Here is a 14,339-nt window from a genome sequence, read left to right as displayed (position 1 = left end):
AGACAGAATGAGCTTGTTGGTGACATTTGGGCTACACTTGGAAACTGTCATAAACTGAGTGTCTATATATATATATATATATATATATATATATATATATATATATATATATATATATATATATATATATATATATATATATATATATATATATATATATATATATATATATATATATATATATATATATAGACACACACACACATACACACATGTGTGTCTTTGTTCGAGCGTGCTTGCGTGTATTTTTTGTGTGTGTGTTGTGTATATAAATTTAATATTATTTTAACATGAGTGTATATGTGCGTGTGCGCGCGTCTTTGTTTGTGTGTCGTGTATATAAATTTAATATTATTTTAACATGAGATAAACTCTATGATTTTACGCTTCGATTTTACGTTTTGATTTTACCTAGGCAAAACGAGTCAAGGTAAGAACTCGATTCTAACAACCTTATACCAACAATTTCACTTCTCTTGTGTTTCTTCTCCTTCATTCTTTGTGGTGAAAAAGTGCTTTTGTATGTTAAGTTTTGTTTTGTGAACGACCTTGAAAATGTTTTGGGGAATTGGTCGGAGAACAACACTGATTACTATACTTGGAGAGGTGTTTCATGTGACTTGTTGCATGTTGCGGTTGACTCAACCTTTCTGACTCGAAACTCACTAGGTCAATTTCATCTTTACTCGCTCTTTTACAAAACCAACTCCATCTTGATCTTTCAGGTAATCATCTTGTGGGTACCATTCCAAATTCTCTCTCAAATCTCACTAAATTAAAATATATTCTTCTTTATTAAAACCAACTCACTGGTCACATTCCAAATGAGTTGGATTGTTACCCAGTCTTCGATTTTTGTGAATCAGTGACAATAACATCACTATGAAATTCCATCTTCTTTGGGTAATCTTGTTAACCTTGTTGTCCTTGATTTAACGCAAAATTACCTTGAGGTTCACATACCACAATCATTATCTGAAATGGGTAACCTTCAAATTTTTTACTTGTCTTTGAAGAAATTCGCCGGAGGAATTCCAAAAGATTTTGGTAACATGCATCAGTTGAACTTCTTAGATCTTTTTGGAAGCCCTTTAAGTGGAAAAATTCCTAAAACATTATATTCCAATGCAACAAATTTGTAGCGTTTTTTGAATTTCATTGAATGGACTTTGTGGTGAGATTCCATCTGAATTGAGTCAATGCAAGTCTCTGAAGCAACTTGATTTATCCAAAAAATTTATCAATGGAACAATTCCTCTTGAGATTTATGGTTTGGTTAACCTAACAAATAGTTTTCTTCACAACAATAGTTTAATTGGTTTGGTTTCACCTATCATAGGTAACTTAACAAACTTGAAAATACTTCCAGTGTTTAATAACAAGTTGCATGGTGCTTTGCCTAGAGAGATTGGGATGCTTGAAAATATGGAAATTTTGGTTCTTTATAATAATCAATTTTTGGGGAATATACCTAAGGAGATTGGTAATTGGTTTCATTTGAAAATGGTTGATTTCTTTGTTAACCATTTTGGAGGAAGAATTCCTATTACTATTAAAAGATTGAAAGTGTTGAGTTTTCTTCACATTAGACAGAATGAGCTTGTTGGTGACATTTGGGCTACACTTGGAAACTGTCATAAACTGAGTGTCTATATATATATATATATATATATATATATATATATATATATATATATATATATATATATATATATATATATATATATATATATATATATATATATATATATAGACACACACACACACATACACACATGTGTGTCTTTGTTCGAGCGTGCTTGCGTGTATTTTGTGTGTGTGTGTTGTGTATATAAATTTAATATTATTTTAACATGAGTGTATATGTGCGTGTGCGCGCGTCTTTGTTTGTGTGTCGTGTATATAAATTTAATATTATTTTAACATGAGATAAACTCTATGATTTTACGCTTCGATTTTACGTTTTGATTTTACCTAGGCAAAACGAGTCAAGGTAAGAACTCGATTCTAACAACCTTATACCAACAATTTCACTTCTCTTGTGTTTCTTCTCCTTCATTCTTTGTGGTGAAAAAGTGCTTTTGGATGTTAAGTTTTGTTTTGTGAACGACCTTGAAAATGTTTTGGGGAATTGGTCGGAGAACAAGACTGATTACTATACTTGGAGAGGTGTTTCATGTGACTTGTTGCATGTTGCGGTTGACTCAACCTTTCTGACTCGAAACTCACTAGGTCAATTTCATCTTTACTCGCTCTTTTACAAAACCAACTCCATCTTGATCTTTCAGGTAATCATCTTGTGGGTACCATTCCAAATTCTCTCTCAAATCTCACTAAATTATAATATATTCTTCTTTATTCAAACCAACTCACTGGTCACATTCCAAATGAGTTGGATTGTTACCCAGTCTTCGATTTTTGTGAATCAGTGACAATAACATCACTATGAAATTCCATCTTCTTTGGTTAATCTTGTTAACCTTGTTGTCCTTGATTTAACGCAAAATTACCTTGAGGTTCACATTCCACAATCATTATCTCAAATGGGTAACCTTCAAATTTTTTACTTGTCTTTGAAGAAATTCCCTGGAGGAATTCCAAAAGAATTTGGTAACATGCATCTGTTGAACTTCTTAGATCTTTTTGGAAGCCCTTTAGGTGGAAAAATTCCCAAAACATTATGTTCGAATGCAACAAATTTATAGCGTTTTATGAATTTCATTGAATGGACTTTGTGGTGAGATTCCATATGAACTGAGTCAATGCAAGTCTCTGAAGCAACTTGATTTATCCAAAAAATTTATAAATGGAACAATTCCTCTTGAGATTTATGGTTTGGTTAACCTAACAACTAGTTTTCTTCACATCAATAGTTTAATTGGTTGGGTTTCACCTATCATAGGTAACTTAACAAACTTGAAAATACTTCCAGTGTTTAATAACAAGTTGCATGGTGCTTTGCCTAAAGATATTGGGATGCTTGAAAATATGGAAATTTTGGTTCTTTATAATAATCAATTTTTGGGGAATATACCTAAGGAGATTGGTAATTGGTTTCATTTGAAAATGGTTGATTTCTTTGTTAACCATTTTGGAGGAAGAATTCCTATTACTATTAAAAGATTGAAAGTGTTGAGTTTTCTTCACATTAGACAGAATGAGCTTGTTGGTGACATTTGGGCTACACTTGGAAACTGTCGTAAACTGAGTGTCTATACATATATATATATATAGACACACACACACACACACATAAACACATGTGTGTCTTTGATCGAGCGCGCTTGCGTGTATTTTGTGTGTGTGTGTGTTGTGTATATAAATTTAATATTATTTTAACATGAGTGTATATGTGCGTGCGCGCGCGTCTTTGTTTGTTTGTCGTGTATATAAATTTAATATTATTTTAACATGAGATAAACTCTATGATTTTACGCTTCGATTTTACGTTTTGATTTTACCTAGGCAAAACGAGTCAAGGTAAGAACTCGATTCTAACAACCTTATACCAACAATTTCACATCTCTTGTGTTTCTTCTCCTTCATTCTTTGTAGTGAAAAAGTGCTTTTGGATGTTAAGTTTTGTTTTGTGAACGACCTTGAAAATGTTTTGGGGAACTGGTCGGAGAACAACACTGATTACTATACTTGGAGAGGTGTTTCATGTGACATGTTGCATGTTGTGGTTGCCTCAACCTTTCTGACTCGAAACTCACTAGGTCAATTTCATCTTTACTCGCTCTTTTACAAAACCAACTCCATCTTGATCTTTCAGCTAATCATCTTGTGGGTACCATTCCAAATTCTATCTCAAATCTCACTAAATTATAATATATTCTTCTTTATTCAAACCAACTCACTGGTCACATTCCAAATGAGTTGGATTCCTTACCCAGTCTTCGATTTTTGTGAATCAGTGACAATAACATCACTATGAAATTCCATCTTCATTGGTGAATCTTGTTAACCTTGTTGTCCTTTATTTAACGCAAAATTACCTTGAGGTTCACATTCCACAATCATTATCTCAAATGGGTAACCTTCAAATTTTTTACCTGTCTTTGAAGAAATTCGCCGGAGGAATTCCAAAAGAATTTGGTAACATGCATCAGTTGAACTTCTTAGATCTTTTTGGAAGCCCTTTAGGTGGAAAAATTCCCAAAACATTATGTTCCAATGCAACAAATTTATAGCGTTTTATGAATTTCATTGAATGGACTTTGTGGTGAGATTCCATCTGAATTGAGTCAATGCAAGTCTCTGAAGCAACTTGATTTATCCAAAAAATTTATTAATGGAACAATTTCTCTTGAGATTTATGGTTTGGTTATCGTAACAACTAGTTTTCTTCACAACAATAGTTTAATTGGTTTGGTTTCACCTATCATAGGTAACTTAACAAACTTGAAAATACTTCCAGTGTTTAATAACAAGTTGCATGGTGCTTTGCCTAAAGAGATTGGGATGCTTGAAAATATGGAAATTTTGGTTCTTTATAATAATCAATTTTTGGGGAATATACCTAAGGAGATTGGTAATTGGTTTCATTTGAAAATGGTTGATTTCTTTGTTAACCATTTTGGAGGAAAAATTCCTATTACTATTAAAAGATTGAAAGTGTTGAGTTTTCTTCACATTAGACAGAATGAGCTTGTTGGTGACATTTGGGCTACACTTGGAAACTGTCGTAAACTGAGTGGCTATATATATATCTATATAGACACACACACACACACATAAACACATGTGTGTCTTTGTTCGAGCGCGCTTGCGTGTATTTTGTGTGTGTGTGTGTTGTGTATATAAATTTAATATTATTTTAACATGAGTGTATATGTGCGTGCGCGCGCGTCTTTGTTTGTGTGTCGTGTATATAAATTTAATATTATTTTAACATGAGATAAACTCTATGATTTTACGCTTCGATTTTACGTTTTGATTTTACCTAGGCAAAACGAGTCAAGGTAAGAACTCGATTCTAACAACCTTATACCAACAATTTCACTTCTCTTGTGTTTCTTCTCCTTCATTCTTTGTAGTGAAAAAGTGCTTTTGGATGTTAAGTTTTGTTTTGTGAACGACCATGAAAATGTTTTGGGGAATTGGTCGGAGAACAACACCGATTACTATACTTGGAAAGGTGTTTCATGTGACTTGTTGCATGTTGCGGTTGCCTCAACCTTTCTGACTCGAAACTCACTAGGTCAATTTCATCTTTACTCGCTCTTTTACAAAACCAACTCCATCTTGATATTTCAGCTAATCATCTTGTGGGTACCATTCCAAATTCTCTCTCAAATCTCACTAAATTATAATATATTCTTCTTTATTCAAACCAACTCACTGGTCACATTCCAAATGAGTTGGATTCCTTACCCAGTCTTCGATTTTTGTGAATAAGTGACAATAACCTCACTCTGAAATTCCATCTTCTTTGGGTAATCTTGTTAACCTTGTTGTCCTTGATTTAACGCAAAATTACCTTGAGGTTCACATTCCACAATCATTATCTCAAATGGGTAACCTTCAAATTTTTTACTTGTCTTTGAAGAAATTCGCCGGAGGAATTCCAAAAGATTTTGGTAACATGCATCAGTTGAACTTCTTAGATCTTTTTGGAAGCCCTTTAGGTGGAAAAATTCCGAAAACATTATGTTCCAATGCAACAAATTTATAGTGTTTTATGAATTTCATTGAATGGACTTTGTGGTGAGATTCCATCTGAATTGAGTCAATGCAAGTCTCTGAAGCAACTTGATTTATCCAAAAAATTTATCAATGGAACAATTCCTCTTGAGATTTATGGTTTGGTTAACCTAACAACTAGTTTTCTTCACAACAATAGTTTAATTGGTTTGGTTTCACCTATCATAGGTAACTTAACAAACTTGAAAATACTTCCAGTGTTTAATAACAAGTTGCATGGTGCTTTGCCTAAAGAGATTGGGATGCTTGAAAATATGGAAATTTTGGTTCTTTATGATAATCAAATTATGGGGAATATACCTAAGGAGATTGGCAATTGGTTTCATTTGAAAATGGTTGATTTCTTTGTTAACCATTTTGGAGGAAAAATTCCTATTACTATTAAAAGATTGAAAGTGTTGAGTTTTCTTCACATTAGACAGAATGAGCTTGTTGGTGACATTTGGGCTACACTTGGAAACTGTCGTAAACTGAGTGTCTATATATATATATATATATATATATATGTCTATATATATATATATATATATATATATATATATATATATATATATATATATATATATATATATATATATATATATATATATATAGACACACACACACGCACACATAAACATATGTGTGTCTTTGTTCGAGCGCGCTTGCGTGTATTTTGTGTGTGTGTGTGTGTTGTGTATATAAATTTAATATTATTTTAACATGAGTGAATATGTGCGTGCGCGCGCGTCTTTGTTTGTGTGTCGTGTATATAAATTTAATATTATTTTAACATGAGATAAACTCTATGATTTTACGCTTCGATTTTACGTTTTGATTTTACCTAGGCAAAACGAGTCAAGGTAAGAACTCGATTCTAACAACCTTATACCATCAATTTCACTTCTCTTGTGTTTCTTCTCCTTCATTATTTGTAGTGAAAAAGTGCTTTTGGATGTTAAGTTTTGTTTTGTGAACGACCTTGAAAATGTTTTGGGGAATTGGTCGGAGAACAACACCGATTACTATACTTGGAAAGGTGTTTCATGTGACTTGTTGCATGTTGCGGTTGCCTCAACCTTTCTGACTCGAAACTCACTAGGTCAATTTCATCTTTACTCGCTCTTTTACAAAACCAACTCCATCTTGATCTTTCAGCTAATCATCTTGTGGGTACCATTCCAAATTCTCTCTCAAATCTCACTAAATTATAATATATTCTTCTTTATTCAAACCAACTCACTGGTCACATTCCAAATGAGTTGGATTCCTTACCCAGTCTTCGATTTTTGTGAATAAGTGACAATAACCTCACTCTGAAATTCCATCTTCTTTGGGTAATCTTGTTAACCTTGTTGTCCTTGATTTAACGCAAAATTACGTTGAGGTTCACATTCCACAATCATTATCTCAAATGGGTAACCTTCAAATTTTTTACTTGTCTTTGAAGAAATTCGCCGGAGGAATTCCAAAAGATTTTGGTAACATGCATCAGTTGAACTTCTTAGATCTTTTTGGAAGCCCTTTAGGTGGAAAAATTCCGAAAACATTATGTTCCAATGCAACAAATTTATAGTGTTTTATGAATTTCATTGAATGGACTTTGTGGTGAGATTCCATCTGAGTTGAGTCAATGCAAGTCTCTGAAGCAACTTGATTTATCCAAAAAATTTATCAATGGAACAATTCCTCTTGAGATTTATGGTTTGGTTAACCTAACAACTAGTTTTCTTCACAACAATAGTTTAATTGGTTTGGTTTCACCTATCATAGGTAACTTAACAAACTTGAAAATACTTCCAGTGTTTAATAACAAGTTGCATGGTGCTTTGCCTAAAGAGATTGGGATGCTTGAAAATATGGAAATTTTGGTTCTTTATAATAATCAATTTTTGGGGAATATACCTAAGGAGATTGGTAATTGGTTTCATTTGAAAATGGTTGATTTCTTTGTTAACCATTTTGGAGGAAAAATTCCTATTACTATTAAAAGATTGAAAGTGTTGAGTTTTCTTCACATTAGACAGAATGAGCTTGTTCGTGATATTTGGGCTACACTTGGAAACTGTCGTAAACTGAGTGTCTATATATATATATGTATATATATATATATATATAGACACACACACACACACATAAACATATGTGTGTCTTTGTTCAAGCGCGCTTGCGTGTATTTTGTGTGTGTGTGTTGTGTATATAAATTTAATATTATTTTAACATGAGTGAATATGTGCGTGCGCGCGCGTCTTTGTTTGTGTGTCGTGTATATAAATTTAATATTATTTTAACATGAGATAAACTCTATGATTTTACGCTTCGATTTTACGTTTTGATTTTACCTAGGCAAAACGAGTCAAGGTAAGAACTCGATTCTAACAACCTTATACCATCAATTTCACTTCTCTTGTGTTTCTTCTCCTTCATTATTTGTAGTGAAAAAGTGCTTTTGGATGTTAAGTTTTGTTTTGTGAACGACCTTGAAAATGTTTTGGGGAATTGGTCGGAGAACAACACCGATTACTATACTTGGAAAGGTGTTTCATGTGACTTGTTGCATGTTGCGGTTGCCTCAACCTTTCTGACTCGAAACTCACTAGGTCAATTTCATCTTTACTCGCTCTTTTACAAAACCAACTCCATCTTGATCTTTCAGCTAATCATCTTGTGCGTACCATTCCAAATTATCTCTCAAATCTCAATAAATTATAATATATTCTTCTTTATTCAAACCAACTCACTGGTCACATTCCAAATGAGTTGGATTCCATACCCAGTCTTCGATTTTTGTGAATCAGTGACAATAACCTCACTATGAAATTCCATCTTCTTTGGGTAATCTTGTTAACCTTGTTGTCCTTGATTTAACGCAAAATTACGTTGAGGTTCACATTCCACAATCATTATCTCAAATGGGTAACCTTCAAATTTTTTACTTGTCTTTGAAGAAATTCGCCGGAGGAATTCCAAAAGATTTTGGTAACATGCATCAGTTGAACTTCTTAGATCTTTTTGGAAGCCCTTTAGGTGGAAACATTCCCAAAACATTATGTTCCAATGCAACAAATTTATAGCGTTTTATGAATTTCATTGAATGGACTTTGTGGTGAGATTCCATCTGAATTGAGTCAATGCAAGTCTCTGAAGCAACTTGATTTATCCAAAAAAATTTATCAATGGAACAATTCCTCTTGAGATTTATGGTTTGGTTAACCTAACAACTAGTTTTCTTCATAACAATAGTTTCATTGGTTTTGTTTCACCTATCATAGGTAACTTAACAAACTTGAAAATACTTCCAGTGTTTAATAACAAGTTGCATGGTGCTTTGCCTAAAGAGATTGGGATGCTTGAAAATATGGAAATTTTGGTTCTTTATAATAATCAATTTTCGGGGAATATACCTAAGGAGATTGGTAGTTGGTTTCATTTGAAAATGGTTGATTTCTTTGTTAACCATTTTGGAGGAAGAATTCCTATTACTATTAAAAGATTGAAAGTGTTGAGTTTTCTTCACATTAGACAGAATGAGCTTGTTGGTGACATTTGGGCTACACTTGGAAACTGTCGTAAACTGAGAGTCTATATATATATAGACACACACACACACACATAAACACATGTGTGTCTTTGTTCGAGCGCGCTTGCGTGTATTTTGTGTGTGTGTGTGTTGTGTATATAAATTTAATATTATTTTAACATGAGTGTATATGTGCGTGCGCGCGCGTCTTTGTTTGTGTGTCGTGTATATAAATTTAATATTATTTTAACATGAGATAAACTCTATGATTTTACGCTTCGATTTTCCGTTTTGATTTTACCTAGGTAAAACGAGTCAAGGTAAGAACTCGATTCTAACAACCTTATACCAACAATTTCACTTCTCTTGTGTTTCTTCTCCTTCATTCTTTGTAGTGAAAAAGTGCTTTTGGATGTTAAGTTTTGTTTTGTGAACGACCTTGAAAATGTTTTGGGGAATTGGTCGGAGAACAACACTGATTACTATACTTGGAAAGGTGTTTCATATGACTTGTTGCATGTTGCGGTTGCCTCAACCTTTCTGACTCGAAACTCACAGGTCAATTTCATCTTTACTCGCTCTTTTACAAAACCAACTCCATCTTGATCTTTCAGCTAATCATCTTGTGGGTACCATTCCAAATTCTCTCTCAAATCTCACTAAATTATAATATATTCTTCTTTATTCAAACCAACTCACTGGTCACATTCCAAATGAGTTAGATTCCTTACCCAGTCTTCGATTTTTGTGAATCAGTGACAATAACCTCACTATGAAATTCCATCTTCTTTGGGTAATCTTGTTAACCTTGTTGTCCTTGATTTAACGCAAAATTACCTTGAGGTTCACATTCCACAATCATTATCTCAAATGGGTAACCTTCAAATTTTTTACTTGTCTTTGAAGAAATTTACTGGAGGAATTCCAAAAGAATTTGGTAACATGCATCTGTTGAACTTCTTAGATCTTTTTGGAAGCCCTTTAGGTGGAAAAATTCCCAAAACATTATGTTCCAATGCAACAAATTTATAGCGTTTTATGAATTTCATTGAATGGACTTTGTGGTGAGATTCCATCTGAATTGAGTCAATGCAAGTCTCTGAAGCAACTTGATTTATCCAAAAAATTTATCAATGGAACAATTCCTCTTGAGATTTATGGTTTGGTTAACCTAACAACTAGTTTTCTTCACAACAATAGTTTAATTGGTTTTGTTTCACCTATCATAGGTAACTTAACAAACTTGAAAATACTTCCAGTGTTTAATAACAAGTTGCATGGTGCTTTGCCTAAAGAGATTGGGATGCTTGAAAATATGGAAATTTTGGTTCTTTATAATAATCAATCTTTGGGGAATATACCTAAGGAGATTGGTAGTTGGTTTCATTTGAAAATGGTTGATTTCTTTGTTAACCATTTTGGAGGAAGAATTCCTATTACTATTAAAAGATTGAAAGTGTTGAGTTTTCTTCACATTAGACAGAATGAGCTTGTTGGTGACATTTGGGCTACACTTGGAAACTGTCGTAAACTGAGTGTCTATATATATATATATATATATATATATATATATATATATATATATATATATATATATATATATATATATATATATATATATATATATATATATATATATATATATATATATATATATATATATATATATATATATATATATATATATATAGACACACACACACACACACACACATAAACACATGTGTGTCTTTGTTCGAGCGCGCTTGCGTGTATTTTGTGTGTGTGTGTTGTGTATATAAATTTAATATTATTTTAACATGAGTGTATATGTGCGTGCGCGCGCGTCTTTGTTTGTGTGTCGTGTATATAAATTTAATATTATTTTAACATGAGATAAACTCTATGATTTTACGCTTCGATTTTACGTTTTGATTTTACTTAGGCAAAACGAGTCAAGGTAAGAACTCGATTCTAACAACCTTATACCAACAATTTCACTTCTCTTGTGTTTCTTCTCCTTCATTCTTTGTAGTGAAAAAGTGTTTTTGGATGTTAAGTTTTGTTTTGTGAACGACCTTCAAAATGTTTTGGGGAATTGGTCGGAGAACAACACTGATTACTATACTTGGAAAGGTGTTTCATGTGACTTGTTGCATGTTGCGGTTGCCTCAACCTTTCTGACTCGAAACTCACTAGGTCAATTTCATCTTTACTCGCTCTTTTACAAAACCAACTCCATCTTGATCTTTCAGCTAATCATCTTGTGGGTACCATTCCAAATTCTCTCTCAAATCTCACTAAATTATAATATATTCTTCTTTATTCAAACCAACTCACTGGTCACATTCCAAATGAGTTAGATTCCTTGCCCAGTCTTCGATTTTTGTGAATCAGTGACAATAACCTCACTATGAAATTCCATCTTCTTTGGGTAATCTTGTTAACCTTGTTGTCTTTGATTTAACGCAAAATTACCTTGAGGTTCACATTCCACAATCATTATCTCAAATGGGTAACCTTCAAATTTTTTACTTGTCTTTGAAGAAATTCACCGGAGGAATTCCAAAAGAATTTGGTAACATGCATCTGTTGAACTTCTTAGATCTTTTTGGAAGCCCTTTAGGAGGAAAAATTCCCAAAACATTATGTTCCAATGCAACAAATTTATAGCGTTTTATGAATTTCATTGAATGGACTTTGTGGTGAGATTCCATCTGAATTGAGTCAATGCAAGTCTCTGAAGTAACTTGATTTATCCAAAAAATTTATCAATGGAACAATTCCTCTTGAGATTTATGGTTTGGTTAACCTAACAAATAGTTTTCCTCAATAGCTCTTCAACCAAGCTTCAAATGAAAAGGTTTCCAACTATAAAGTTGTTCTTCTCCATGAGGGAAACAACTTTGATTTTGGAGATTGTTTCAAAAAATGCCATTTGCCACGTGTTAATCAGGGCTGAAGTGGACTTCTCATCAAACTTTTTAAGAGCCAAAAATTTGTTAAGTATAAAAACTTTCCCTTTTTTGATTTTTTCTATTTTTGGGAAATTTTGTCAAACTCCCGATTTTTTCCATTCTTTGACTTTTCTTGACCGATTTTCCACCAAAATTAAATATTTGAGTGATTAACCTGATTTTGACCCAAGAGTCAACTGTTCTGATTTTTCTCCGATCTTAATGAAATCCCTGATTAATCAATTTCTAAACCATGGAAGTTGACTGAACGCCTCCACACAGTCACCATGCCATCACTCCTCATAAAATCAGCAGTTAATTATGAAGGATAGAAAAACACTTAGAAAGGGGGGGTTTGAATAAGTGTAGCTTTAAAAAACTTGACAGATAAAAATAAATTGCACAGTTATTTTTATCCTGGTTCGTTGTTAACTAAACTACTCCAGTCCACCCCCGCAGAGATGATTTACCTCAACTGAGGATTTAATCCACTAATCGCACGGATTACAATGGTTTTCCACTTAGTCAGCAACTAAGTCTTCCAGAGTCTTCTGATCACACACTGATCACTCCAGGAACAACTGCTTAGATACCCTCTAAGACTTTTCTAGAGTCTACTGATCCACACGATCACTCTAGTTACAACTTGCTTAGATCACTTCTAAGACTTCCTAGAGTATTCTGATCCACACGATCACTCTAGTTCCTTACAACTTAATGTAATCAATTCTAAGAGTATTACAAATGCTTCTTAAAAGCGATAATCACAAACTGTGATATTTCTCTTAACGTTTAAGCTTAATCTCACTAATATATTACAACAGCAATGTAGTGAGCTTTGATGAAGATGAAGATTCTGAGTTTTGATTTGAACAGCGTTTGAGCAAGTTTAATATGAGTTGTTTTGGTGCAGAATCGTTAACCTTGCTTCTCATCAGAACTTCATATTTATAGGCGTTGGAGAAGATGACCGTTGAGTGCATTTAATGCTTTGCGTGTTCCGTACAGCATCGCATTTAATGTTATACGCTTTTGTCAACTACCTCGAGCCTTGTTCACGCTGTGTCTACTGACGTAGCCTAGAATAGCTTTTAACGTTCCTTTTGTCAGTCAGCGTAGCTTGCCACTTGTACTTTCTTCTGATCTGATGTTTGTGAATACAACGTTTGAATATCATCAGAGTCAAACAGCTTGGTGCATAGCATCTTCTGATCTTCTGACCTTGAAGTGCTTCTGAGCGTGATACCATCAGAACTTCAGTGCTTCTGTTCTCATGTTCTTCTGATGCTTCCATAGACCCATGTTCTGATTCTGCTTCGACCATCTTCTGATGTCTTGCCAGACCATGTTCTGATGTTGCATGCTGAACCCTTTGAGACAAAGCTTCTGAGCGCTGAATTATGCGTACTCTTTATATATTTCCTGAAAGGGAAATTGCATTGGATTAGAGTACCATATTATCTTAAGCAAAATTCATATTATTGTTATCATCAAAACTAAGATAATTGATCAGAACAAATCTTGTTCTAACAATCTCCCCCTTTTTGATGATGACAAAAACATATATAAATGATATGAATTTGCGATCAGAAAGAACAGACGGCAAAAGACAAATTACACAGCTATAGCATAAGCATATGAATATGTCTCCCCCTGAGATTAACAATCTCCCCCTGAGATAAATAATCTCCCCCTGAAATAAATACTCGAAGAACTTTAATAAAAGACTTCCCTGATTATTTCGGTAGAGACGATCATATAAGCTTCTTGTCTTCAGAGAATTCCTAGCTTCTGACTTCTGCTTCCATTGGACAGCTTCAGAACTAGAATTTCCTTAGATCCTTAGAACACTCGCAGCTTCTGATTCCTGCTTCCATCTAGGACAGCTTCAGAACTTGAATTTCTTTGATCTTCTGAACATTCACAGCTTCTGACTTCTGCTTCCATCTAGGACAGCTTCAGAACTTGAATTTCTTTGATCTTCTGAACATTCACAGCTTCTGATTTCTGCTTCCATCTAGGACAGCTTCAGAACTTGAATTTCTTTGATCTTCTGAACATTCACAGCTTCTGATTTCTGCTTCCCTCGGATAGCTTCAGAGCTTTGAATTTCTACCAACATCACTTCATGCTAGATTTGTATCAGAACATTGTTGAATGTACCAGAGCATCATCTGAGCATCTCTACATCCTGAAAT

At 33.5% G+C, this 14,339-nt stretch overlaps 1 pseudogene; it reads left to right on the top strand.

Moving 5' to 3' along the window:
* Window positions 1–866: 866 nt before the first annotated feature.
* On the top strand, window positions 867–11,857 carry LOC131624144 (LRR receptor-like serine/threonine-protein kinase GSO1; annotated as a pseudogene).
* The last annotated feature ends 2,482 nt before the right edge of the window (window positions 11,858–14,339 follow it).

Source organism: Vicia villosa, unplaced genomic scaffold (genome assembly GCF_029867415.1).
Source record: "Vicia villosa cultivar HV-30 ecotype Madison, WI unplaced genomic scaffold, Vvil1.0 ctg.000106F_1_1, whole genome shotgun sequence".
Lineage (NCBI taxonomy): Eukaryota > Viridiplantae > Streptophyta > Magnoliopsida > Fabales > Fabaceae > Vicia > Vicia villosa.
The sequence above is the reverse complement of the archived record's forward strand: the minus strand, read 5'-3'. Positions and strand labels throughout refer to the sequence as shown.